This window comes from Triticum dicoccoides, chromosome 1A (genome assembly GCF_002162155.2).
Source record: "Triticum dicoccoides isolate Atlit2015 ecotype Zavitan chromosome 1A, WEW_v2.0, whole genome shotgun sequence".
Classification (NCBI taxonomy): Eukaryota; Viridiplantae; Streptophyta; class Magnoliopsida; order Poales; family Poaceae; genus Triticum; species Triticum dicoccoides.
Window position 1 is genome coordinate 553,050,962 of NC_041380.1, and position 5,027 is coordinate 553,055,988.

The window sequence follows — 5,027 nt, forward strand, 5'->3', positions numbered from 1 at the left end:
GTTTTGTTCACTTTTCAGTTGAAGACTTTGAGACCTTGTTGGAACTTATTTTTTTGGTTTAATAAGATGACCGTATGCATCGTTCTGATGCAGAGGCCGGGGAGTCCCTTTTTTAAAAAAAAATGCAGGTGTCCATGTTTAGCACGCACAATTTCTTTTTTGCGAGACGATGCACTCTGTCGTGCTGTACTATAGTCTGTAAAAAAATCGATGGTCAAAATGCAACCCCGGTGACTATTCAGAAGAGATGAGAGCACGGTCAGAGAAATACTGCTGCCTACTGGCCGTTTTCGGCAAAGTGACCGAGGAGACGCGCTTGCAAGTCGTTGGTGGTTTCCGTCTTCGGCCAGCAGTGATGACTACTTAAGGCCACAAGCCACCGGTAGTAGTGCGGTGCCGATGCGGCCGATGTGTCAGCTGATAGCAAACTTTCTCCTTCAAGCACTGCGGTGGCTTCCTCTCCGCCGGCGACAAGGTGAGGTAAGAAGATTGATCGGTGGTTCCAGCTGGTTCCTCTGCCTGGGGGCAAGGAAGGAAGTCCCACCGCCTCCCCTGGCCGATCCCCACAGCAGCAGCAGCGTCGCCGCCACCGCGGCACGAACCTTGGCCTTCGACGAGCTCGCGGCGGCGACCGGGAACTTCAGAGACGACTTCCGCATCGTTCGGGAGGCGAGTCTCTACAAAGGCTACCTCAGGAGCCTCAATCAGGTGATGATCCTGGCTAGCTAGCTAATCCATTCTTCACTTAGTTTCATATATGTGCCATGCATGATGTCATGATCGACGTGCATGCATGAGGGGGAAATTGATATGCGAGTGGATCATCATACAATATTCGTTTTAGGTTGTTGCTATAAAGCTGCAGCATGCCGTTGATCCTGTTAGATCGTCATCAGAGCAACTCAACAGGGATTTTCTTGCCCGTGTCATGACGTTGAGCGTGCTGCGCCATCCGAATGTCGTCAACCTTGTTGGCTTCTGCGCAGACGGCCAAAACAGGATCTTGGTTCACGAGTACATGCCATTGGGTTCTCTCCAAAATCACCTCCATGGTATGTATTGGCTACCAAACATTAGTTTTGCTCATAGTACTCATGATTCGATTGCTTGAGTTTGTGTCAATTAATTAACCCCCGGATCGATCTTGTGCTCATCAGATCGGTCTCCGGGCCAAGCACTGCTAGACTGGAACACAAGGATGAACATAGCTGCCGGCGTGGCCAAGGGTTTAGAGTATCTCCACGACAAAGGTGTGGTGTACCACATATTCATGAGCAGCTCGGACGTCTTGCTCGGAGAAGGCCACCACCCAAAGTTGTCCCAATATGGACTGGCAGACCTTGGTCGGCTAGTTGTGGACGATGATGAGAAATTGTGTATTGATTTCACCAGAACCGCTGCTATTGCCCCCGAGACAGGATTTAAAGGGAAGGCGACCATGGAGTCGAACGTGTACAACTTTGGCGGCGTCCTGCTGGAGTTAACCACAGGGAGGAGGCCCGTCGACCCCACCCGGGCCATCGCCGAGGATTGCAACCTTGTCATATGGGTAAGTTAACTACAGCCGGGTTCGTGGTTGACATGTATATATTTGCTGCTTCTTGTTAATTTGGCCGTGAATGATGTGAAACTTGCTGTTGGATCAGGCCACACGATTGATGGACAGGGGCCAGTTCCGCCGGATGGCAGATCCAGCACTGCAGGGCCGATACCCGTCCATGGATTTGCAAGAGGCACTGAAAGTTGCTTCCATGTGCATCCACGAAGAGCCGGCCATGAGATCCCCCATCGGTGCCGTCGCCGCAGCTCTGTCTCGCCTTGCCGCCTACGACGATCATCAACCTGAATCTTCACACCATGCGGCGCTTCGTTAACCTACGGAGAAACGACCTACGTCGACATCATCTCCGGACGCATCGATCATATCAATCAAGTTATATTACTTGTTTGTTGTGATTGTGACTCTGTTGCTTGTTGACGAATAACAAGTGCCTGACCTGCATAGTATTAGGCTGTTCATCACAATCCTAGGTAAAAACATGCACAGGTTGATTGGCCGGTGTTAATGGATTTATCTTGGTTCTACAGGTGGAAATGTGTGTACTGCATAAGCAAGATCGGAAAGTTTCAGCTGAACCGATCCACACAGTGTGGAAGGCACAATTAGTAGTCTTTCTTTTCTTTCTTTTTTTGCGGGGTACAATTAGTACTCTTTCTCTTTATCATAATGTGGTACTCTCTCCATTTTTTTTAGTCTGCATATAAAATTTAGTCAAAGGCAACTTTTGTAAAGTTTGACTAAGTTTATAGTAAAATATATCAAACTAATTTTATTAGATGCATTATGAAATTAATTTTTATATTGTTTAGTTTTAGTATTGTAGATGTTGATATATTTTAATATAAATTTGGTCAAATTTTACTAGTTTGACTTTAAATAAATCTTATATGTGAAGTAAAAAGAAACGGAGAGAGTATAAAGTTGGCCAAAGTCTATGCGCACTACGGTGTGAAAGGCATAGCTAATTAGTACTCTTTCACTTATCTAACATGGTCTTTATAAATTTGGTCAAAGTCTATGCACACTGTATTGTGGAAGTGAGCTGGTAGCATAAACATCCTACAGATGCAATGTCCCGCAAAAATTTGGGAGGACTTGCGTGCATGCATGCATGGTTGAAAGTCAAGACAAGGGCCGAGTCAGGCGATCAATGTTGCCTCACTTTCGTTGCTTGGGGCTTTAGTGGAGTGACCGGAGACCACGGAGCAGAGAAGACGCGTGACGTACCGCCAATAGCACTGGACTTGCTACTTATTTCATTTTGTTTGTAAGTTGATGGTTTTCGTTTTCGGCAAGCTGTGCTGGCTACTTAAGGTCACAAGCCATCAGTAGTGTGCTGTCTCAGCTGAGAATCACTCCATCCTTTCAAACTTTCTCAGTTCAAGAACAAGTCTGCGGTGCCTTGCTCACTGTATAGGCGTGCGTGCTCTTCGTGTATGTGTGTGTGTGTGTGTTAAACCTACATGGACCGATGTGCGTGCGTAGGTAGGACATGCACGGATGTTGAAAAAAAAAGCACGACCAATCAACCGTACACGCACACTGTCCTGGGAATGAGATGGTACCCGCATACATATGATTCATAATCTTTTTCCATCAATTAATCAATCAACAGAGAAATCAGTTCAGTCAGTCAATCAACAAAAAATCTCATTTGAAACGTAGTATCAACTGTGCATGCATATGTTTCATAGATTTTCCCATCAAATCAATCAATCCGCTCGGTCAGTCAATGCATGAAGATTAAGCAATCTCTTTTGACTTCTTTTCGGTACGCAGAATACTATACAGGCAACACTAGGCATCAAAATACTGACTACTGATGCTTTGCATCTATCAGACTAGTCAAATGCCGTAGGATTGGGTTAATCTCCAGCGTATGATGAGGCATAGTAAAAGCAGAGTCCGGCTAGTTAGTATGGATAACTAAGGTTTATTGCCATTACTATTCCCTTAGATTACGGCTGGTTAAACGCAAGATTCCATGCACTGTTGGCTTGGACGCTATGTGGTTTGCTTCCTGATTTAGCAATCTTGATTCCAGTATTATTTAAACTTGCTCTCAAACAACCCCTTATAAAAAATAAAATTGCTTCAAAAGTGTGGTTTCTAAGTCATGGGGACATGTAGAATTTTTTCGCCGATGTGATCCTTTGTTTTCTTTGGAGCAATAGATTTATTTCACGGTGAATTCAATGCGCTTCCGCCTACCGATGAATTTGCATCCACGATCAACGTGCTACAGTTAAAAAATCGTTTCTTACTCAATGGAAAGTTTGCTTCCAAACATCAAAATCTTGTTTCCAGCGAGTAGATAATTGCTTCCAAGAAAATTAGACCTTCACTATAAAGAAATAACCATTATCATATGTACACATGTTTCAAGCACATTAGGACGTGTATCGAAAAAAAATACAAATGTTCACAATTTGTTTCCATTGAGTGAAACTAATGCTTCCATATACAAAAAATGTGCTCCCATATACAAATCGTGCTTCATAATCCATAGTACCCCGCTATATTCCATCCATGGTGTCCGACCTAGCCTTGAAGACCTCCATTTCTCCCACAAATATGCAGATGCCAATGTCGTCGGCGACGGTCGACGCCATTGAGGGGGTGAAGATTTTGACGTGTGACAACTGAGGGTGTACCAGGCTAGCTAGTTTGCTTCCAAACAAATCTCATGTTGTGCACCCTGCCCTGTATCAACCGTCATGTTATTCTCACTTGTCAACAAGGCATGCTCTTCTGTTGTTGTCCACCCTGCAAAAAAATAAAAGAAAATGAGTTGTTTGACTTGATTTCAAACACAGGCAAAAAACATTATGAAACATGCAAAGGAAGCAACTTGAATACAGTATAGAAGCGCAGCGCATGTATGAAACATAGGAAGCAAACTACATTGCGTGAAGTAAAATTATGTTATGTATGAAGCGAATTGTATGTTAGGAAGAAGCACAAATATGATACATACGAAGCATGAAAATTTGAAAGCATATACCCATACAATCTCAAAATAGTATCTGCATCGACACAACGAACACATCGAAAAAAATTCAGCCAAAAGGGACGCTTTGCTTATTATCATGGTTTCTGATCCACCGGCCATCTATTGATCCTCCAGGACGCATGGTTAGGCAATAGCGCCAGCGGACACCCGGTTGGAGATGGGCAGTGCGCCGCGTACGGAGGGGTGGCGTTCCGGCGCGGTGGAAGGGACGGAAGCGACCCCGCTGCTCGAGGAGAGGAGGAGGCTCGTGCGTGCGAGGCCATGGGAAAGGGGATTTGGTTGGTGCGTGCGAGGTGGAAGAGCTCCGGGCGGTGTGTGCGATTGGAATCAGGAGGGATACGGGGAGAGTGATTAAGGAGATGTTACATGCAGGGTTTGTGGGTGGTTTCTTTCTGGACGAGGGGGTGTTTTTTTAAATCTTTTTAATGGACATATATGGGCATAATCAGTGAC

At 45.1% G+C, this 5,027-nt stretch overlaps 1 pseudogene; it reads left to right on the top strand.

Annotated features, from left to right (window-relative positions):
• Positions 1-399: 399 nt before the first annotated feature.
• Positions 400-1,846, top strand: LOC119327255 (annotated as a pseudogene).
• Positions 1,847-5,027: the final 3,181 nt, after the last annotated feature.